The sequence below is a fragment of the Periplaneta americana genome, chromosome 10 (assembly GCF_040183065.1).
Source record: "Periplaneta americana isolate PAMFEO1 chromosome 10, P.americana_PAMFEO1_priV1, whole genome shotgun sequence".
NCBI classification, from domain to species: domain Eukaryota; kingdom Metazoa; phylum Arthropoda; class Insecta; order Blattodea; family Blattidae; genus Periplaneta; species Periplaneta americana.
This window is the reverse complement of record NC_091126.1, coordinates 165,138,676-165,163,138: the sequence shown is the minus strand read 5'-3', so window position 1 is coordinate 165,163,138 and position 24,463 is coordinate 165,138,676. Positions and strand designations below refer to the sequence as shown.

The 24,463-nt window shown below is 36.4% G+C and overlaps 1 long non-coding RNA gene across 7 annotated transcripts in view; it reads left to right on the top strand.

The window, feature by feature from the left end:
- The first annotated feature begins 1,516 nt into the window (after nt 1-1,516).
- Nucleotides 1,517-24,463, top strand: part of LOC138708136 (uncharacterized) — an 80,103-nt gene continuing 57,156 nt past the window's right edge. For 2 of the 7 annotated variants that reach the window (XR_011334600.1, XR_011334602.1), the window contains exons 1-6: nt 1,517-1,572; nt 2,399-2,544; nt 3,266-3,481; nt 5,126-5,205; nt 8,617-8,762; nt 18,267-18,414. This is a non-coding gene — a long non-coding RNA (uncharacterized lncRNA). The remainder of the gene's footprint in view (nt 1,573-2,398; nt 2,545-3,265; nt 3,482-5,125; nt 5,206-8,616; nt 8,763-18,266; nt 18,415-24,463) is intronic. The other 5 variants (XR_011334604.1, XR_011334601.1, XR_011334606.1 and 2 more) reach the window with 5 other exon arrangements.

The following is a 24,463-nucleotide window of genomic DNA, read 5'->3' as shown; positions in this document are numbered from 1 at the left end:
TTTATTGGCGAATCCAGAAATGCACATAGAGTATTAATTGGGAGGCCGGAGGGAAAAAGTCTTTTGAGTAGGTCGAGACGTAGATGGGAGGATAATATTAAAATGGATTTGAGGGAGGTGGAATATTTTGGTAGAGACTGGGTTGTCTTGCTCAGGATAGGGACCGATGACGGGCTTACTTGAGGGCGGCAATGAACCTCCGGGTTCCTTAAAAGTCATAAGGAAGTAAGTAACATTGTATGGGGCTGAAACATGGACATCACGACAAAGTGAAGAGAAGGTAATAAAGACATTTGAAATGTGGATGTAGAGAAGAATGGAACGTGTGAATTGGACAGATAGAAAATGAAATGAAACTGTGTTGGAAAGAGTGAGTGTATAAAGAATGGTGCTGAAACTGATCAGGAAGAGGAAAAGGAATTGGTTGTGTCACTGGCTGAGAAGAAACTGCCTACTTAAGGATCCTCTGAAAGGAATTGTGAACGAGAGAATAGTTCGGAGCACAAGAAGATATCAAATGATAGACGACATTAAGACATATTTATGGATCATATGCGGAGACAAAGAGGAAGGCATAAAATAGGAAAGTTTGGCGGAAGCTTGAAAAACCTGCCATTGGGCAGAACACTATGAATGAATGAATTAATTAATTAATTAATTAATGTTATATAGCTTTGTAGTGTGAGATAAAACATTATTGAAAACTCTTTCTTAATGGCAAAATAAATTTTGTCTTATTAAAGCAAGGAAAAAATAAACCAGTTAATTAAGGGAAATAATACGAAATATGCAGCTTCAATGTAAAGAATAATGTTATATTAATTGTTATACAAAATTTATTCAGTCTCTCATAGTTTATTCGGCTATAATTCCCCATGTTTCAAGCAATATTCCCGTAACTGTTGTTTGTATTTGAGGGTGTAATTCCACACCGCTCCCCTAGATGTCAGCTCCACGAGTTTTCGCACTTTCATCAATGCATCTTTGGTTGCCTAGAAACATAAAGCAAATGCAGACTACTTTCTCAAATAATTATATACTACTGGTTTGATGGACCCTTTATGTGTTGAAAATTTAATATCCAAACCATGTAATAAAATGTAAATTTCTTGTGAGAAGAAAGTTTCACATCAATTGACAAAAAGAAATAAACTCAGTACCGGTACACTGACGCAGGTCTATAAGCTTGACGAGCAGGGACGTCGCTAGGGGGGTGCGAAAGGGTGCGCAAGCACCCCATAAAAAAATCGGAGCACCCCTTTCCGCACCCTAAAGGGCAATTTATTAACAAAATACTAGGCATAAATTATTTTGAAGAACAAAAACAAACAATTTCAGGTTTTATTGATTATAGGATATCGTTATTGTTTTTATGAGAATTTATGTTGGCTAGATTGCAGAATGGAGTGATGTGATGTGACGTTAGTTGATGACGTAAGTTTTTGGATGGTAGTGGTTAGGTTGGTAGATATGTAATTTTTTTTTATTTCGTGGTTGGTATTCATGAGGTTTGAACGGCGTACCGGTTAAGGATGTGTTTGGATCTGAGAGGATAAAAAGAAGGTTTGGATGGTGAGCGCTTTATTTGTTTTTTTTATAAGGATGGGTTTCGTTTGCTAGGGTAGTAATTATGTATCGAGAATAATGTTTAATTTATTTATTGTAAATATATGTTTTTATTTTTGTTGATTTTGTATATATGGGTGTGTGTGGATCTGTTCGTTGTTTCCTTTTAATGTTTTTATTTGGGGTTCAAAATTGCGCTCTTATCCAAAATACGATATCACCAATAGAAGCGGGGTATCGGGGCTGCAAGCCCCGATGATGATCGTCGAGGTGATATTTTAGTGACATGAGATGAATATATGTTTTGAAATTGTTTTGCTGATATTCTATTCTGGATAAGAGGGGGTGCGTTATATTCGAGGATGGGATGTTTGTAATTGGTTTGCTGATATCCTATTTTGGATAAGAGCGGATGGGCTCTGTTCCAGTATGGGATATCGTGAATTGTATTGGTGATATCGTATTTTGGATAACAGCGGATGGGTTTTATTTCAGAATGGGATATTGTGATATTGTTTTGCTGATATCCTATTTTGGATAAGAGCGGATGGGCTCTGTTCCAGTATGGGATATCGTGAATTGTTTTGGTGATATCGTATTTTGTAGAATGGGATATCGTCAATTTGTTTTTTAATTTTTTTTTAGATAGTTTTATTTATTTATTGTTTTGGTTTACGTCGACCATGTTGCGACGTCACTGCGTTGTGACGTCATTGGCGCCATATTGTGACGTCATAGTTTGTCCAACTTGACGAAAATTAAGCGATATCCTATAGTAAATGAATCCCCATGAAAGAACATATTTGATTTTTTATGTACCACATTTTTACAGCTCGCACCCCATCCGCACCCCCCTTGCTCTGATCCTGGCGACGTCACTGTATGACGGGTGCATCGTTAAACGAAGAGAAGGAAGAAGAAAAAGTAGAAGGATGGGAGTTTGTGTTTCGATGAAGTGATTGTGATTAAAAGTAAGCGGTAAGCGGTTTTTTAAGTTTTGTAAAATAAAAGTAATTATTGTGAACCATTAATAAAACATTATATTTTTGTGTTGCAAAGTTTGTACAAATGTCACATTATCGTTTAGATGTTGTGGTTGCTCGTTACGAAGGCAGCAAGCATTTTTAGGTTATGTGAACCATTTGAACTTGTGGATAAATTTCAGAACACGGATTCCTTCCTTTCCTTCTTACTTCAAAATTCCAACCTTGTGCACACAAAATAAATTATTGGCACTGAAAAGTGCCTTTTCGTAAGTATGATGATGCGCATTCGGCAAACGCAGACAAATCTGCTCATTTTAGTATTGTAAGATATAATTGTTAGTGAGGAATCCGTATACTGAAATTTTCCCCTGACATCAATACACACAGATTGAAGAGCAAGACATGGCTAAAAGTAGACAATGTGTATGTACATAACTGAACAGTGTAAACAACAAAGATTGTATGTGCATAAAGCAAGATTACATACATCAACTAGGGGCTATTTTCACTTTGAATTTCGACATATGACTTTTGTAGGTTATTGGGCTTACAAATACAACTTTGGTAAACTACAACTCCTTTTGTAAACCATTTACAAATAACGAAAATTACTCTAAACTTTGTTGCTTACATTCTAGCATAGTGTTTCAAGTTTGTGATTGTGATTACTAGGTTTGACTATATGTAATTGTCAAAGCGTGTTATGACTGAAGGTTCACAGAATTAAATGAACGGGATAGATGTCTCACAGAATTGGAGCAGCAGTTGCGGTGCATGAAAATGGATGCAAATAGTCTATGTTGATACACCGCCAAGCAGTCCCCCAGACAGGTGGTGGACCAAAATGTTCAGACTCCTGGAAGGAAGCAAGTGAGTTTAAGAAGCTGATTCCACTACAATGAATTTGATCGCTACAGTCCACATCTATTGTAAGTAGAACTGGCATTTACACCATTGTTTCTGTTCTTTGACATTGTTATAAACAAGCTCTCAGACTCATTACTGGTGGAATCAAAACAACTCCAATAGATTCTATGAGATTCCTCACTAATATTAACAGCATCAAAATGACAATAGAAGAAAAAGCACTGATTCAGTATGAAAAACTTATCAGATTACCAGGAAACAATTGGCATTCATACAGTCCTCTCTGTAGATTTAAAACTCAAAAAAGTTTCATATCCATTGTTCAAGAATTAAAACAGAAAATCAATATCCCGAATTTAAAAGAAAACTTACAAATTAAACCAAACCCTTTAACTCTATTAAATATAGAATATAATCTAAATTTAACAGAAGAAATACTGAAATCAGAAGTAAACACTGAAATACTGAAACAATTGTCTTTAGAGACAATTAATATTAGGTACCCTCCACAAAACTGGCTTCATTTATATACTGACGGATCCTTGATCTCCAGAGAACAAGGTGCCGGTGCAGGTGTTACGTGCTGTCTCTTCTCACTTTATAGATCTCTTGGATATGGAACAACAAGTTTTGATGGTGAAATCATTGCAATAAGTGAAAGTCTCAGGAATCTTCTCTGCCACATCAATAAATTTAGGAATGCAGTTATATTGTCAGACTCCAAAGCAGCTATTCTATCAATAGTCTCTAAACACACATCTTCATCTCAAACAGCAGAAATAACTAAAATGCTCTCTCAATTAATATCACTCAATAAAAGAATTGTATTCCAATGGATACCATCCCATTGTGGAATCCTGGGAAACGAGAATGCGGATGCTTTAGCAAAGAAGTGCAGCACTGCTACTTACAGACCTGTTACTAAATCTACTTATTACTCCGTGAAAAGATTTATTAAATCTACATACTTAGACTTCAACAAACAAAATTTGATAACACAATCCCAAGGGAAAAAATGGAACTCTCTGCATCAAAATCCACAGTTAATTCCCGATTTACCACGAAAATCGTCTGTAGCTGCATTTAGATTGGCAACAGGCCATGATTGTTTGGCCAAACACCTGCATAGAATTGGAATATATCAGTCCCCTAACTGTCCATTGTGCAACTCAAACCAAGAGATGGATTCGGAACACCTCAAAATCTGTGCTTCAGTGGCTGGTCATGATAATATCTTTGAAAAGTATTGGAGTGCAAGAGGTCAAATGACTTTATTGTCAAACGCCTGGCATTAGAAAACAACAACAACATTGTTATAAAATATATTGTATAAACATTGCAGGATTTGTAGGCCTATGTTAATGTATGATGAAGGATGGGTGGAGCGGAGAAAAATTCTCTCCAGCACAGGGACCCAAACCTGGGGTTTCAGCTCTACGTGCTGACACTTATCCACTAAACCACACTGGATTCCAGATTGAATCCTCTCAGTTACCCTTTAGTGGCCAAACCTCATACACTGTGTCACAGATGTGTGATAGTGTCACAATGTCCAACACACTTTGTGCAGATGTGCACTCAATACGAGTGACTAAGTGGTGTACTTCGGTACACCACAATACTATGTTAATCTAGTCATGCAATTACTGTAAAAGGCACATGTGCATTGTCTCCACATTGTTAAGTACTCTAAATACTTTGCGCAGGTTACAACTGAAGAAATTGCAGATGAGGACCAGTTAGTTGAGAATGCAGGGCAAGAGGAGCACATCATAACCAATCTAAGGTACAGCATATTGGGGCGCGCTTCCGAAAGGGGGCAGCGGCATTTCCCCTAAGGTTAGAGCTCAGTTTAGGTGTGTGTGTATTAATCGAAAATTAGGGGCTAGAAAATATTGAAAATAGGACGCATGTTTATATGACATTTTTTTCGATTAATACACACACACCTAATCTGAGCTCTAACCTTAGGGGAAATGCCGCTGCCCCTGTTCGGAAGCGCACCCAAATACAATTATACTGAACCTAATTTCGTGCCTAGGTACCATACGTTGTGCTGTAAAAGCCACATCATAACCAATCTAAGGTACAGAGTATTGAGCCATTCACTCTGCTTGTTCATAAACATCATTTTATGTTTAAAATAAGTATAATTATATAATTATACTTACTTATTGGCTTTTAAGGAACCTGGAGGTTCATTGCCGCCCTCACATAAGCCCGCCATCGGTCCCTATCCTGAGCAAGATTAATCCAGTCTTTATCATCATATCCCACCTCCTTCAAATCCATTTTAATATTATCTTCCCATCTACGTCTCGGCCTCCCCAAAGGTCTTTTTCCCTCCGGCCTCCCAACTAACACACTACAGTAGAACCCCGATTATCCGACACCCTATTAACCGATTGACGGATTATCCAACTATCTTTCTCTCACTTTTTTTTTTGCGACAGAAACATGTGAAATACTACTGTACGTTGTATTAGTACGTATTTTTTCTAGGGAGTGTTATTACAAGCCTTAACACTTATCCAGCTTGGTCTACTGTTCAAGTTGCCATACTCTACAACTTCTATATAAAATGTATTCCACGAGTATCAAAAGAAAACTTTTTGTGATAATTATGCAAAAAAAATTCAAATAATTGAGTGGTTTGAGGAATGAGAAACTGTGGCTCATCTCGCATCAGAATACGAGAGTGATGTTACAACTGTGCGCGATTTAATAAAAATCAAGGATAAAGTGTATAGAATATGTAAATCTACAACATGAGCCCTCTAGGCCTACTATTCCTATATTTCCGCTGATAGCCATTACAAGGAGTTTCCTTGCCCCTTAAAAGCATGTCGTTGACAACCGAACTTCTGATCCACTACCTAGCATCTTAAACATAAGATCACGGAGGAAATTACGAAACTTCAGCTCTTATTCACTTAATTTACGAAAGTATTTTATGGTACGGATTATCCGATTTCTTCGTTTATCCGTCCAATTCATCCCCTTTATTACCACGGATAATAGAGGTTCTACTGTATATGCATTTCTGGATTCGCTCATATGTACTACATGCCCTGCCCATCTCAAACGTCTGGATTTAATGTTCCTAATTATCTCAGGTGAAGAATACAATGTGTGCAGTTCTGTGTTGTGTAACTTTCTCCATTTTCCTGTAACTTCATCCCTCTTAGCCCCAAATATTTTCCTAAGCACCTTATTCTCAAACACACTTAACCTATGTTCCTCTCTCAAATAATTATAAAAATATAATTATACTGAACCTAATTTCGTGTCTAGGTATCATATGTTGTGCTGTAAAAACCTGCATGATATGGATCCTTGTCTTCGTTCCTGCAAGATATTTTGTCGCATGTAATCCTTGCTAAACCTATATATTTATCTTTATAATCCTCTTCGTTCAATAAGAATGAATCACCACGTGTTTAAATGCTTTCCTTTTTCATTCCTGTCTACCATTGTCTAAATAAGTTATCACATCTATTTCTGAAATACCATTTGAATAGCTTAATATCAAAGACGGACATCTGACCTCAATCGAAATTTAGATAGCTGTGGTTTTTTATAGAATTTTTCATGCTTTTTCCAGTTATAGTGAAACCATATGCAAACTCTAACACTACATTTATAAAATAAATTGTGTTAAATCTTACAAAGAACACTGTGAATTAAAAAATTGCTTCTAGATCAAAACTATGGAGACGACAGATGTCCGTCTTTGATATTAAACTATTCATTTACATAATCATAACCACTGTTAATTTTGCAAAACAGAAATAACCTACGTGAATGAACTTCAAACTTCACTTAACTTAATGAAACCAAAACCCAGGCTGACTGAATGCAATTATTCAAATGCACATCATACAAGAAATGCTCTGCATCAAATCGATTTTTACACTGTATAAATGATCAATTAACATCCATTTCATATAACACCAGAATAATGTTAATTTAGTGGGAAGAATCCTTAATCTGCTATGCCTAAGTAAGCAATGTACTGAGGCAGTCAGCCGTTCATTCAGTCTACACTCGCTAAACAGAGGTCCAGTGGTGCATAACGTTTAACATGGATAGTTATAAAGAGGTATATATACGAGAGTGCTTATACAGTATTAATTGGTAACATTTTGTGTTCCAATAATGTGTAACATTTGTACTTATTTACAAATAGCTTTTAAGGAACCCGCAGGTTCATTGCCGCCATCGCCATCAGTCCCTATCCTGTGCAAGATTAATCCAGTCTCTATCATCGTATCCCACCTCTCTCAAATCCATTTTAATATTATCTCCCATTTACGTCTAGGCCTCCCCAAAGGTCTATTTCCCTCCAGTCTCCCAACTAACACTCTATATGCATTTCTGGATTCACTCATATGTGCTACATGCCCTGCCCATCTCAAACGCCTGGATTTAATGTTCCTAATTATGTCAGGTGAAGAAAACAATGTGTGCAGTTCTGTATTGTGTAACTTTCTCCAATCTCCTGTAACTTCATCCCTCTTAGCCCCAAATATTTTCCTAAGAACCTTATTCTCAAACACCCTTAATCTCTGTTCCTCTCTCAAAGTGAGAGTCCAAGTTTCACAACCATACAGAACAACCAGTAATGTAACTATTTTATAAATTCTAACTTTCAGATTTTTTAACAGCAGACTGGATGATAAAAGCTTCTCCACCGAATAATAACAGGCATTTCCCATATTTATTCTGCGTTTAATTTCCTCCCGAGTATCATTTATATTTGTTACTGTTTCTCCAAGATATTTGAATTTTTCAACCTCTTCGAAGGATAAATCTCCAATTTTTGTGTTTCCATTTCGTACAATATTCTGGTCACGAGACATAATCATATACTTTGTCTTTTCGGGATTTACTTCCAGACATATCGCTTTACTTGCTTCAAGTAAAATTCCTGTGTTTTCCCTAATCGTTTGTGAATTTTCTCCTAACATATTATGTCATCTGCATAGACGAGAGCTGATGTAACCCGTTCAATTCCAAACCCTGTCTGTTATCCTGAACTTATACACTGTTTATTAGTAAGACCGTTATCATATAAAGTGTCTTATTTGTGTGATTGTGATTTTCCCTAAAACTACAATTCCTTACTTACTGTAACACTTTCTATACCCTTGCCTGAATGCTGAGTAGCCATACAGTTGTATGCCGTCTTTTACAGCAAAGCACGTGCCATATCAGACACCTTCAAAGTCATAAGTTGGCGAGCTGATTTCGTGACACCACTGCTGTAGTCTGTACATGACAGAAGTGTGAACCCAGAAGTAATCCACATTTTACTGAAGGAGCTTGGCTGCATTTATCAGGGTATGTAAAATTCCAAGACAATCTTTACTGGAATTAGGAAACACATTTGTAATGTTTTTCATAAAAGTACAGAAGGAGAATGGTCTAGTGTTCAGCAATTAATTGAAGTGATGTGAAGCTTGCCTGCGAACAAATGGGTATAATTTCAAAGATGTGTTATAGTTTAAGGTATGATTATACACTCTCAATCATTCAAACTCCTGTATCTCCTCATGAGGAGCATAGGGCATTCACAAAGTGCCTCCATCGGACCCTATTTGTAGCCAACTTCTTCACTTCGCTCCATGTTTTCCCCTCCCTAGCAATTTCCTCCAGAACTGTTCTCCTCCATCTATTTTTTGGCCTTCCTCTTGTTCTACTATCCTGGGGGTTCCAATCCAAAGCCATTCTTTCTACTGCTCCATCTTCTTTCCTGATTGTGTGCCCTATCCAATTCCACTTTCGTCTTTTGATTTCTATTGTGATTTCTTTCTGATTTTTTATCTTCCATAGTTCTGAGTTTGTGATTATATCTGGCCATCTAATTTTTAAGATTCTTCGTAAACATCCATTAACAAATGTTTGCAGTTTATTTTGTATAATTTTACTTGTTTTCCATGTCTCACAACCATATAATAAGATTGATTTCACGTTACTGTTAAAGATTTTAATTTTTGTAGATCTAGATATAACATAAGATTTCCATATTGGGTACAACTGGACAAATGCACTGTTTGCATTTTTTTTTCGGTTTTTAACATCCTCAAAGACTCCACCATCCTTGTCAATTATACTACCCAAATATTTAAATTCTTGAAGAGTATCAATGGTATTATTATTTATTATAACTTTATCTGTCTTTTTACTACTTAATCTCATTTCTTTAGTTTTCTTTACGTTTATTTTCATATGAGCCCCTTTTAGTACTTCTAATAAAGTATTGACTTTATTCTGCATATCACCAAAACTATGGGAGAGCAAACAGATATCATCAGCGAAATCCAGATCTTCCAAGGTATCGTTTAATCCTCATGATTATACAGTCTGATAGTCTTTAATTACACCCTTACTCCTGTACTTCAATCATTAAATGTAAAGTAATGTCACTTTGCATATCCCACAGCGGAGAAGGGTCCTGTTACAGCAGGCAAAGGACTAGCAACAAGCCAGGAAATCGCCAGTACATATTGGGGGTGCTAGAGATTGGAAAAACTGTACATAGAATGGCAAAACACTGAGCATGGCCAAGTGTGTATGTTGTCGATTCTGGGCTACCAGACAATTGCGCCATAGCATAGCAAAGGCCTCCTTATAGCAATCTAGTAGTGCCCCAGTATTGTTTTCAGAAACAAACCTTAATATTTATGTACTGGACTACAACACTGGCAGGTCACATTCACCTTTTTTTTTTTTTGTTTTAAACTGTAAATGTATTTCCTATTGCTGGTGTTTGTCGAATATAATCCTAAGATATTAATTTAATGTGTTCTGGAAAGGAAGAGAACACTCTAAATACAGTTGCGTGCAAATTAATCTGAACACAACATATTTTTACATTTTCTGTCATTGTTGGCCTCAAAGCTGCTCATACCGCTTTAATTGACATCTGTAGTACGTGTAATTCCATTGTTGAAGGTCTGTCGTTATCTTTTTTATAATATGTGACATTTTGCCTGTCGTTTTGTACTTATAAGCATTTCAGTTGTGTTGAAGACTTAATACTGCAATCCTGTGTACATTCTGTCGTCTTCACAAATGGATACAACTCCACGAAAACGGTCTAAAATTATAACATTAGCAGAGCATTCTTCTATGACAGAGAGGCAAATTGCTGCAGAATGTCACATCGGTTTGGCTACTGTTAATTCGATCATAAAACGATACAGGGAGACTGGATCCATCACACCCCAGAAAAAAGGAAACTGTGGCCGGAAAAGGAAGACTTCACCTGCAGATGATCGTTTAATTGTCAGGAAAAGTAAATTAAATCCTAGACTAACTGCTGTCCACTTAACCCGCGAGTTAATGGCTACCACTGGGGCGAATATTCACGTCACAACAGTGCGGCGTAGGCTTTTGGAAGCTGGACGAAGGGCTCGTAAGCTTATTAAGAAGCAACTGCTAACCCCTGTTACGTGCAAAAAACGCTTTATGTGAGCAAAATTACATCAACACTGGACAGTGAATGACTGGAAGAATGTACTTTTTTCCGATGAGTCTCATTTCGAGGTCCACGGCCACCGTGTTTCTTACGTACGGAAAGGATCCGAAAAAGTAACAGCAGCCCATCTCCAACAGGCACCCAAATACCCCCCTAAACTAATGTTTTGGGGTTGTTTTACACATGAAGGGCCTGGAGCATTAATACCTATCTAGGGAATGATGAATTCTGACAAATATATTCACTTGTTGGAAACCAGAATCGTACCCCAGCTGCAAAAATCATTTCCGGATGGCAGAGGTGTGTTCCAACAAGACCTTGCACCATGCCATACATCTCGAAAAACTACAGAATTCTTCAACAAGAAGAATATTCAGGTACTCCCCTGGCCAGGCAACTCACCCGACATCAACCCCATTGAGAACTTGTGGTCAATTTGCAAAAGAAGAATGCAAAAAATGGATTGTTCTACAAAGGAGAAGATGATTTCTGCCCTCATTGGTGTATGGTTTCGTGATGAAGAAATGAAGAATATTTGTGGGAAATTAGTGGAATCCATGCCAAATCGTCTCAGAGCTGTTATTAGGAACAATGGAGGCCCATAGATTACTGAGGTATGTCTTAGATCCTTTTTTTTTATCCCGTTTGAGTGTTTTTGCATAAGTAATTACGTTGTTCAGATTAATTTGCTCGCTACTGTAAGATAAGTGAACTGAAATTTTTAACTTTCTTTTCTTTTGTAAACAGCATTATCTTTGTGATGTACTAAAGGAGGTATTGTTCATGGTACCAATTGAGGAACGTCTTTGCTAAGCTCTATAGATGCAAACTTTTGCGAAAATGAGTTATATATCACAATCATATGATGTTTAGCTTCTGTATCATCCTATGCAGTCAGATTTTGCATAACTCGATTCATACCGTGTGTAGAGGATGATTAGAAATATCTCCTTCCCACAACATAAACTGTGTATACAATAAAACTCGTTTTCTGAGAAAAATAGTTTTGTGCATCTATCGAGTTTAGCAAAAATGCTCCTCAATTCTCTACTATAGGTTAACAACTGACAAAACCCGTTATGGGAGGTTACTTAACCTTACTGCTGCACTGGAGGTGGAGTTGGAGTTCCTCTCCATTCATCTGAACCATTGTTGCTACTGATTGACAAGTCATCTGATGCATCACTGCTATCAATTAAACATTCTCCTAACGAAATTATTCTGTCAGTTTCACTGTCTATTACATTAGCACTAGAAAAATATTGTTCGTTTTTTATTTTTAACGTGCTTGCTTTTGCTGCAGTAAAGTCTCATTTTATAAACCTATGGATCAACAATTGGCTCTCTTCTGACAAAGGAAAAATTTTACATTCTGTACAAAAGAAACCAAATGACCTGGAAATGTACAAAAACTTGCCCAGACATGTTCAAACATTTTTAACTAGAGCCAGAACAGGTCACATTGTCATACAATTGTACCTACACCGATTTCATTCATTCATTCATTACTAGCACTACAGCCCATGAAGGGCCTGGGCTTCCTTAATCAGTAGAAACCATTCATCTCTATCTTGAGCCCGTTGTCTCCATCTCTTGCATCCAACTCTCCGCAGATCATCCTCCACATCCTGAAGCCACCTCAACCTTGGTCTTCCTCTCTTCCTTAATCCTCCTGGGTGTCCATATAATGCCCGTTTAGGTAGTCGGCCTTCTGGCATACGTTCAAGGTGTCCCAACCATCTAAGTCTGCCTTTCTTAATGAAGGAAACTATACTCGGCTCTCCATACAGTTCCATTAGTTCTTTATTTGTTCTACTTCTAAACTGACCATTTTCAAAACGGGGACCATATATCTTTCTCAGAACTTTTCTTTCCCAAAGTGCTAGCATATTTTCGTTATTTATTGTTAAAACCCAAGCTTCGCTAGCATATGTAACCACTGGTCTTAGAATAGTTTTATAAATTATTTTCTTTGCAGATCTGGATAATGAACTGAGTTTAAATAGTTTTCCAAGCCCAAACAGGCACCTATTACCGGCCATTATTCTTGTCTTTATTTCTGAGGATATATCATTATTGTTTGTAATCATTGTACCTAAATATTTAAAACTTGTACAATTTTCAAAATTATGGTGATGAAAGACCACATTGTCCTGCTTCTGTACCTCTCTTCTGGATGTTTTCATATACTTGGTTTTCCTTTCATTTATTTCCAAACCAAGCTTTCTCGCTTCTTCTTCAAATTCTTGTAGTGACCCTGATAGTGCTGCCTTTGTTCTTGCAATTATTGCCACACCATCTGCATATGCTAGATGTTGGGTTAAGCGATTGTATATCGTACCTAGGGTTTGTTTTGATGGCTCTAATTGCTTTTTCGAGAGCCAAGTTAAATATGACTGGGGAGAGTGGATCACCTTGTCGTAAACCATTATACACATAAAACTCTTCCAATAAATCTCTCCCTATTTTCACTTGACATGTAGTGCCCTTCCAGGTCAACACCGATTTCACCTTTCTGATAATCCTACTTGTCTGTGGTTTAATAATCATGATGAAGATCTGGAACACTTTCTTCTATACTGTCTATCCATAAACCACAGAAGTAAATTAAAATCATCAGTACCAGTTGCAGAAGACACAGCCCTGCAGTATATATTGACTGCACCCCAACTCTGGCTACTAGCAACAGGCATCTATAATGAACACTGATCAAAATATCCCTCATTTCTCGTGAAAAACAAAAACTGAATAGACTACAGTGGACTATAGTGGACTTTATGTTGTCAGCAAACAGCTGGATACATTAAGAAGATTGATTGATTGATTTTTAACGTGCTCAACACATTTATTCCACTTTTCTTTTACATATCTTGCAAAAAGGCGGTGACACAATCATTCCTTTACATTAAATGGGGACCCAATTTCTGTTACAAAACTCTAATTGAAAAGACTGGAGACAACTGACTAAACATTTTAGTCTGTCCCTTTAAGTAAATGAAACCAGTCAAAACAATAAATGCTTATTTTTAAAGCATGGTTAGGTTTTGAAGATGAATAATGTTTATGTACGCGCTACTTGACCGACCGCGAGTAGTCAGACATAAACGTAACAAGTGATGATATCTTGTTGACTCATTCTATTAATATGGGGTTTTTTCAACATAAAGTAGAATCTATTTAGACGATTTCATACACTGCAACTACCCACTTACCTCTTCAAGAAAAAATGTTTATCGCGATCAGTTTTTATTTATCTATCTATTTATGTGCATAACAGGGCAAAGCCCCAATTACAATAGACAGTACAGATAAAAAAAAACAATGCATACAACACGAAAAAAGAGGTAAAACAGATACAAGTGTAATTACAAATTAAAAAAAAATAATACCACCTAAATATAAAAGACAGATACAGATATAAATGAAAAACACCAAATAAAAAACAAATCAAAAAGAGCCAAGTACAGACATCACAGCCAAAAATGCAAAATGTAGGTGTAGCTATAATTGGCAAATTGCAGAGCAAATACAACACCATGTTAATAAATTCAATATACAGCACTACACAGCAGGCCCAATAGGCTCAATTCATTTATTCAAAAAACTCACCAACACAGAACATGCGTTCCAAGTAATGCTTTACATAACTTTTTCTTGTACATATTGTACGATAACGAAAAATCTAAATCCTGTTTATTTGATAGATGATTGTAAGTTCGAAGCATTAATAAAAGTGGAGACATTTTATGAGATAGTGTTTTTGATGTCTGTAAATAAAAGAGAGATCGCTTTCTCAAATTTGATTTACCAATATTGAAACTAATTAGCTGTAGAAGATCAGGGTTGTCTATTAAGCCATTTATGGTTTTGAACAAATATATTTGTTGTGCTCTTATCCTGCGACTACTGAGAGATGGTACATTAAATTCAACCAGCATGGATTCATAAGATTGGAATATGTTGTAACATGAATGTTTTTTCATATATAGCAGTTTTAGGATTTTATTCTGTACGCTCTCTAGAATGACCGAGTGCGAGTGATAGTGAGGGTTCCAAACTATAGATGCGTACTCTAATTTACTTTGTATTAAACTATTATATATTCTTAAGACAGTTTCAACATTCCTGAAATCTTTTGAGTTTCTGTAGATGAAACCTACCAGTTTGAAGGCTCTATTCGCAATTGCTTTTATATGTGTTAAAAAGGATAGGTCATGAGAGATCACCACTCCTAAATCATTTACTGAAGTGACCCTTTCTAATTTTGTGTTATTTATGCTATACGTGTAATCCAGAGAGTTAGTATTACGAGTGAAGGTAAGGTGTGAGCATTTTTTAATATTAAAGTTGAGTTTGTTAACAATGCTCCACCTAAAAATACTATTAATATCTTGTTGTAGCTTAGCTGAGTCAGATTCATTTGTAATTTCTTTAAATAATTTAATATCATCTGCGTATAATAAGCAATTGGAATGTTGTATATGTTTTGGTAGATCATTGATGAATAGTAAGAAGAAGAGAGAACCTAAATTAGACCCTTGTGGGACACCCAAGTTTACATTAAATTGTTTTGCATTGACCTGTCGGAATGATAGGTATGAACAGGTAAGTTTTAGCAGATGGTTAGAGAAGCCAAATTCTAATAGTTTATGCAGTAATATGTCATGATCTAGTTTGTCGAAAGCTTTCGAAAACATATTTTCAAATCATATCTTCAAAAATATATTTTCCCACACTACAGTAGTATAAAACAAGCCTCAATTAAGAAGTCTTACATTTGTTATATTGCGGTATCTCAAACATCTTAAAAATCTGCAAACAGTGCTCTTCAACATGCTTTTTTTCTTTATTAGAATCTGACTATTTCTCTTTGAGTTATTAAGTATATGAAATGCGAAAATATTCTGCTTCATTGAAAGTCTACGTAAGTAATGCCTTCTTCTGTTATCAGCTGACAGTTAGGAAGGAGGAGATGAATAGTATATTGTGTCACTCTTTAAGATTGACGGATGCGCAGACCAATGGAGTTTTCTAAGTTGTTCCCCTATAATTCGAAAACTGACTGTATGGAAGAGAACAGTGTATGCTCAAGTTTTCAATAGTGATGATTTTCATTAATCTAAATAGCCAATATTTTTATTGACGTTGTCAAGAAGGCTGTGAACTACTGCGATCCATAGTAGTGGAGGCAAAACACTGCTTTGAGGGAAGGCCTTAGTCACAATTTTTCTTGCACATGCATCTCCCACTATTAACCGTATTGCTTTTATACTGAATATAAGTTTTAGAAACTTATAATGGATTCAGTCCCATTCATCTTAGCATGTGGGCTTTCATGGCCGGTGTCTAATTGAAATGGAGCTTCCAGGCTAAGATGCCGTGGTCTACTGGTGAAGATATTTCCAGACGTTTCTTCTACTACTGTGGCAGACATCTTCAGTGGTGAGGCATCCTAGGTCTGAGTCTTCTGCTAGGGCAGGCATGTCAAAACCCTGCACATTGTGCAGTCGCGCACATTGTGCACTGGTCTGCGTGCAATGTGCAGTTCCTATTCTCCTACCTGGAGGGAGTGAATCGGCTTGGAGGGGAACGCGACAGGGCTGTACAGTACCTATAGTAGCAGATCAGCTTTTGTTTCAGTAACACAGATCAGTACGGGTGCTCATTGAACTGTTATTGTATATGCGTTATGGAAAATAAAGTGAGGAGTCCACAGATATAACGAAGAAGAGAAATCACGAATCATATAACATAACTGTTATGATGTTTTCCTCAGCCAATAGTAATTATTTAAAAATAAAAGGCTTTCATCATATCATGTGGACCTAATAGTGATATGAGAATTTAAATCATATTAGTAAAGTTCTCAAAATATGATATTTGCCAGCTCTTATTTCTTAATTAGTACTCTCACAGCAAGACAAACATGACAATGATGTTGTTTTGGAGTCTGTACTAACACAGCCATCAATGGTTAGACGACTTACAACTTTTATTTGATAAGCTGATAAGTGATGAGAATATAGTGAGTAATACATGTGAGGCTCTTGAGGTTGTAAGGGAAGGAAGAAAGCAACTATTTGTAAGGCGGAAAAATTGTCTGGAAAAATAATACATAATGGCGAATTTTCCACCTCACGTTACTATATTATCTAATATACTTACGTTAATAAATCTTTAAACCTGACATAAAGAAAATGTCCTCGCTTCACAGCTTGTGAAGTACTCTTTTAACTCAATTCATTAACGCTCCCAACTTGCTAATACTTGCTCTCAATGTTTTCCAAATAAACTATATATAAATTTAAATTCCAGCTTAATTTATCCAATTTATTAATAATAATGTGAATTTATATTAATATACAGCAAGGAAATGATTCCAGTGTAAAAGCCTCACAATGTCCTATTGCATGTAATTGGGAGTAAAATATTTTCTTTCTTAGCATTTGTGCACCAATGGTCCCAATAATGCTTGAGGAACAATGAAAGAGTATTACTTTGAAATAATCAGTACCTACTACGTAAAATGAAATATTGTGTTCGTTTTTTGTTGTTTCGAAATTACTGCAATATTTATATTTTCTTCAAATACTGTATACAAATCATGTAAATAAATTATTCTTTACAAACGACTGCATTGTGAATTGTAACTGAGTAAGTCTATTGTTTCTTGTGTTACAATTATTGTCAAATATAGACACTGACAATAATTGTGTTTTTTCCTTCTGCTAAGTATGTTTATAATGTCCAAATATCAATTTAATTGAACACTAGAAACGCAGAATAGATTCTTGTACGTCCCTCCCGCTAAGAACTGGTAAGAGCAACACGTGAATGACGCAATCTGCACAGACCGGCGTTCCGCGCACATACACTGCACTTTCAGTGTCTGATTTTTGACATGCCTGTGCTAGGGGTATTTGTGGCAACTGATACCCTGACTGTTTGCCTGTCCTTAATTATAGAATGCCTTCGTGTTCCGGAACACCAAGGCCAATCCTTGGCTCTATAAATAAGGACAGGCAAACAGTCAGGGTATCAGTTGCCACAGGTACCTCTAGCAGAAGACTCAGACCTAGGATACCTCACCACTGAAGATGTCTGCTGCAGTAGTAGACGAAACGTCTGGGAATATCTTCACCAGTAGACCATGGCATCTTAGCCCGAAAGCTCCATTTCAATCAGTCACATTCCTCTGATTCTACTGAAAGATGCCTTATCGAAATACCTTCACTGTCAATGTACCTGTGGTAGACATGTTGTCTAAGATACATTTATTCTTCACGTTACTGCATGTAGTGCTAATGTATGTAGGCATGTTGATTTTTGTGCAAATCATGTAATATTGACACTTTCTGTCACAGGTCTCTGCCACAGTCTCTGGATCCCTTAAAGCATCGAAATGTGTTATCATCTGTGAGATATATTTCTCACGAAGAACACATTTTTAGTGGTCATGCAGGGAGTCCAGACACCACTCTAGGGGGACTGCAAGGATGCCATCGTACCCAGGTGAGTTAACAGGAGAAAATGACGTGATTGTCCACTTTACTCTTGTCAGCGTGGGTGTTGGAAGTGTCGTGCTTTGGCCACAGAGTCTGAAGAAAGATGATGCATTCTGGAAAGTGAGTTTTAAGAATCAAATCTGCTGCCTCATTGAGGATTCGAGAATATACAGTTTTCTCTTTCAAAGCAGAGGCTCTGATATGTCCACTTACAGAATATTGTGTAGTTTAGGCATCCGATATAGAAAGAGGAATGATGGGCATAAGTTCTTAATGGAAACAGGAGACTTTGTGGCCGCAGGGTTATAATTCCTTCACACAGTGCATGAAATTAGAATTTCTGGCAACACGAAACCAATATTTTACTTAGTTGAGACATGGGTAAATCAAAATCATACATTAATAGGCTGACCAGCGAATAGGGATTATAAAGAATGGACACTGAGCGAATTTTTCTGTGTTTTGTTTCTCTGTGCGCTGGCGTTTAGTTCCACTTTCAAGCACTAGAGGTTAGTGTAATCGAGCATACGCTAAGATAATTGAGTATAGAGTTAAGACACAGGATCCAAATATTGCCTACCTTATTGCATAATCCAGTAAAGTTTTACTTCAAATAAATTCAAGTTAACAGCTTTTCCTTATTTCTCAGTGGCAAACTAGTTGTAATAATATTTTTTTTTTTTATATTTCAGATATAATAAATTATATTATAAAATATAATACATTATAAAATTAAGTATCAAATTCGTTTAATATTTGTATATAATATGATATAGGTATATGGTTTTACTTCTCATAAGAGTTTGGTTTTCCATTTTCAGTGCTATCAAATCATTACATATTTTAATTGTTGTTGGGGTCAACGTCTCAACTCTCATTATAAAGGAACTCTAGAGTCTAGACATTACAGTTAATGACGGATTTATTATTTTATGGATCCAATTTATTTTATTTGAGTACATAATGTACCTAGATGTATTAATTATATGTGTTATATTTCCGCTGTGTCGACTGCTAGCTGGTGTGATGTCAGCGCCAACTCTAGGGAGAAAGCAGAATCTGACGCTCTAGCTGGCTTGAAGGTTATTGAAATCAGTCCGGCTACATCGAAGGTACCAACACGAAGTGTCCACAATTACCTATACGCTGGGCTGACCAGATTTTTTATGATCAAGCAGGGGACATCGGCAATTTCAAGGAAAAACACAAATGCTTATCTGGTCACTCCCCATTGAAATGTTGCAGAAAATACATTTAACATTAAATACAATGACAGAACTTTGCACACTAAATTTGTGGAGTACCAGTATTTTAACTTTTTGAATTAAATGCATAAACACACGTAACTACTATACATAATTATAGCCACTAAGAATCCAATTTCAGTACTGACGCATGCATGGAAGTCTTTCACATAGTATTGTACACACTGAACTCTAACACATACATTTCACAAGTACTAGTCTGAAGAATATATCTTTTTAAGGATCTGTTCATTCCCATACAGCTTCACACTAAGTTCTTCGCATGAGAAATGAAAGTTTGTTTTCACTTGTAACAAAGCTTTAACTGTTTCAATTCTTATTCTTGACTTTTCATCAGTCCAGATTTTGTTAATTGTGGAGAAAAGTCTTTCAACTGATGAATTAATGACATTGTTTTGAGAAGATTTTCAAATGGAATGAAATTTTTATTGAAATGTTGAAAAACATACCACTTTTCACATGTTGGTTTGTAACAAAACTCCTCATTTCTGAACTACTTAATAATGGACGCTGCGGCAGTTCTAACACTTCTGCACAAAGCTAATGAAGACAAAGATGCTATGTTTGCCTCAAAGAGTGCAGAATATCTCATACTGTCCTCGCAGGTTCTTCTGTCTCACACTCAGAACCGTTCAGAAATTTGCATGAATCACGGCAGTTTCATAACAATATTTAAATATTCATGTGTAAAATGTTAGTGAAACAAATTAAAAATTTCTGGGTAGAAAAACAGGGACATTTGCTCTCCGGGGACAGCAACTCAAAACCGGGGACTGTCCCTGGAAATAAGGAATGTCTGGTCAGCCTACTAATAGAAACGTACCCATTCCTAGGGATGTCATATGTTTCATCAATGATTAAAAGATAGTGGATGTTAAGGTAGCATCCAAAAGACGTTTTTGTACCAACTATGCAATGAGATTCAGCATCTCATTTAATCCATCATGTAAGAGCTATTTGTTTTTTGTGCGACCTAACAAAGATTTTATGGCTTCCTTATCTTTGGACTTCAATAATAAAAGCTGATTTAAATTTGACTCATCATTTTTACCCATAATAGCTGAACTTAGCATAGTTAAGTACCTTAGTGTTGTAAAAATAACTTTCAAAGCACATCTGGCTCATTTCTTGTGATTTTGCTACACTTAGCATTTTTGACGCACTTTTTCTGTCCCAAACAGAGCTAAATGCATGGACACATGTGCGATTTGAAGTACATACTTCATGTTCCTTAACCTCTTCGAATTCTGTAGCTCCAAGGCAAAATGTGGTATGCAGTGGCGGTTCCTCGGGGGAGGGAAGGGAGGAACGTCCTCCTCACATTTTTCTTCTTTTGAAAGTAAATACCAAATAAAATATGTGCCTTGAAATTCAAGGAAGATTCGATAATTTTTAAGTTCACAGCTATAAGAAAACCTTGGTTGATCGAGTTTTAAACGACGCGCACTCATGTGCTACTAGAAAACTGTGAGAAGGATGCGAGATTGTTTGTGTGGAGGAGAGTCAATCCATTCCTCCTTTACTGCAGTTAACACACATAGACAACAGCGCACTAGCGGCCAGAGAAAGAAGCAGAGTTTTAAAGCGAGTAAATGAATGGATAGGGAGGAGATCCTCCTCTGAATCAGCACATGGGCGGGAAATAGAAACCGACTGGTCATGCAGCAAGCTCGCTACCGCTGCCGTCTAACGATCTTGCATTCAACTTCTAGGAGGAGGCACAATGAAAAAAGTTTTAACGCAACGCTCTGAAACCATATAAACTTTTGTTTAAATTATAAATCAAAAATATTATTCATTGCACTTTATATAGGCTACTATTCATGGTTGGAAACTCTCAAGGATATTTGAAAGTTAAAGTTGGGTTTATATAAAACAAAGAGGAAGTAATTCTACGTTAGTATCGCAGATCTTTTGGCCCCTGAAATTCACTTCCATTCATTGTGTACTAGACAGGGCAACAGCCAACTTGTCAGTTTTGTACATATATATTTGAAATTGAAAGTAGGTACTCCAAACTACATTATTTTTAACATAAAAAATTAATTGGCCACCGGCAACTTTGAACAATAATGGTAGTATGACTTTACAAGAACTGATATTCTTCAAAAGCATGTGATACTGAACTTGTAAAATGTACATGTGGCAACACAGACCACGTGGGTGGGTGCAGTGTTCTCGCTTTCCTCAGATTATTTCCCATTCCCATTTCCGCGGTTCCAATTACGTGTTAGTAGCTGTAGCCTCTTCCAACACGTGTGATGCTGTAGTGTGCTCGAAAAATGCTGCTATGTGAATTTCCTTGTAATTGTTAATTTGTGCAATTATTCAACAGTGAATGGAAGTGAAAACATGATATATTTTGGAAAATTTAGGAAACTCAGTTTACAAGAACAGATTATTGCTGTACAGAAGGGAAGACCAACCCCAACACTACCTGGTCTTACATGTATGCATGTTGGATAATTTGTAGCATGTATCATTCAAGAAGGTGTTATTTCGTCCTGTTACCTTCTTTCCTCCTCTTAAGAAATACGCAGGAGACGCCACTGGTGGTATGTCATTTCTCAGAGTTTTTCAGGAGCACGCATCTAGAGTCTGAACGACTCTATAAAATCATAGGGGTCATGTTTTATGACAGTGGGTTAGAGAGAAAAATAATAGAGGTAAGCATGTCAGCTTTTGCCACAATAAAGATACTATTGGGATGCACAACCTATCGCAAAATTTCATTTCTATCAAAAATTGACATAGGTCCTATCTCCTTTTGCCTTGGAACCACAGAATTACTGAATCACTAATCTGTAAAGACAGACACGCCATGTTTTTCTGTGTCTCATTCATAAATGTACTTACTTTCTTTTATAGCATGACAGCAAATAGAATAAAAAAATCGTTCATTTACAACATTGAACACATTAAGAACTATAAACCGTATTTGTATTTGAAGCTTTGAATGAATTATCATTGGTGTTGATAATTATATTATATTCATTAAGTTTTCTTTGCTGTTGTGATGATACCGTTTTTGGAGTCTGAGACTTGATAGTCAAAGAGGATTCAGCAATTTCCAGTATCCCTTCACCTTTCTGGTGACAGAATCTACGACATTCTTTTTAATTCTTGTCATAAATCTATCATATTTGATCACATTCGAACACGTACTTGTATCAGCCGTGTTTTCAATATAAAAAACAAACTTATATTTACAGTGTATTCGATAGTATTGCACGGCTTGAATGGAGGAAGTAAATAATAATAATAATTCTTTATTTATACTGGCAGAGTTAAGGCCATAGGGCCTTCTCTTACACTCTACCAGGTCACAAAGTATATAAGCAGTTAAAATTTAACAAAAAAGTTACAGAACAGAATACTAACATATTACAAAAAAAAAATAAAAAATATTAATAGCATAATAAAATCGACACTAAACAACATGGAAATAATACCATAATAGAAAAAAGAAAGTAAAATACATTGGAATATAGCAAAAGCAACTCATTTAGTACAAATGGTTAATATGGAAAACGTAAGGAAGAATATAACAAAATAGACTGTAATAAAATAATAATAAAAAAGGAAAAAAAAGAAAATTAAATAAAATTCACAATAAAAAGGCTATGATAATAAATTCATCAGCTGATAAAGAGAACAAAAAGGGGAAAGGAAGGAAAGAAATATATAGCCTATATTTTTACAAAACTACCGCAGAGAAAAGGGCTTATAACTGAAGGGAATCTGAATTGAAAAAGTGCAATTTTAATATATTTTTTAAATTAGACAATGTCCGACAGTCTCTGACATGTTGTGGTAGAGAGTTCCAGAGATGAGCTACAGAGACGGTGAAAGATGAAGAGTAGAAGGATGTTCTGTGTTTAGGAATGGAGAGTGTGATATGGTGTTGTGAACGAGTATCTATTTCGTGATATGAGGACAAATGTTGAAAACGAGAAGCTAGGTAGCTAGGGTTAGAGGTTTGAAGAATATTGAAGAGTAAAGTGAGAGAGTGAATAGTTCTTTGCTCTTTGAGATGGACCCAGGACAGCATATTTAGTGAAGGTGTGATACGGTCAGATCTATGGACGTTGCAAATAAATCGAACACATGCATTATGAACACGCTGTAGTCTGTCTGTCAATTTCATGTTAAGGTCAGTGTAGAGAGTGTTACAGTAATCAAAATGAGGCTTACTACTAAATTAATAGCTACTTTTAAATGTGAGCAGGAAAGTTTGACTGTGATAATAGAGACAGTGATAGAGTTGAATAGTTGTAAATACGAGGCGCGTCCATAAAGTAACTTTCCCACTCGTCCCACAGCTAGCAAACCATATGTTGTGTGAAGCGACTGCGTGTACGTGATAGAGTAATGTCCTGGCATGGCGCATGCGCTAGCGGAACTTTCCGAGTGCTCTCAGTAGCTTCGTTGCATTGGTTGAAGATGGACGCTCCTATTCCAGCTCCCGCCGCATGTGAAGTGTGATCAGTGATAAAGTTTTTGAATGCACAGGGCATAGCGCCGATTAAAATTCATCGTCAGCTGTGCCAGGTCTATGGGCCTAACGTCATGAGGAAGCAGATGGTGCGTTGCTGCTGTAGACAATTTTCAGCAGGACACCAAAATGTGCATGACAAGGAGTGCGGTGGGAGGCCAACCATCATCACAGACGATCTTGTTGAGCAACGCACCATATGCTCTTGAACATGTAGATAGATCACCCAAGTATGGCACGTACCTTTAAAGATAGAAATAATCGAATTAGTTTTATTTAGAAGTATAATAATACAT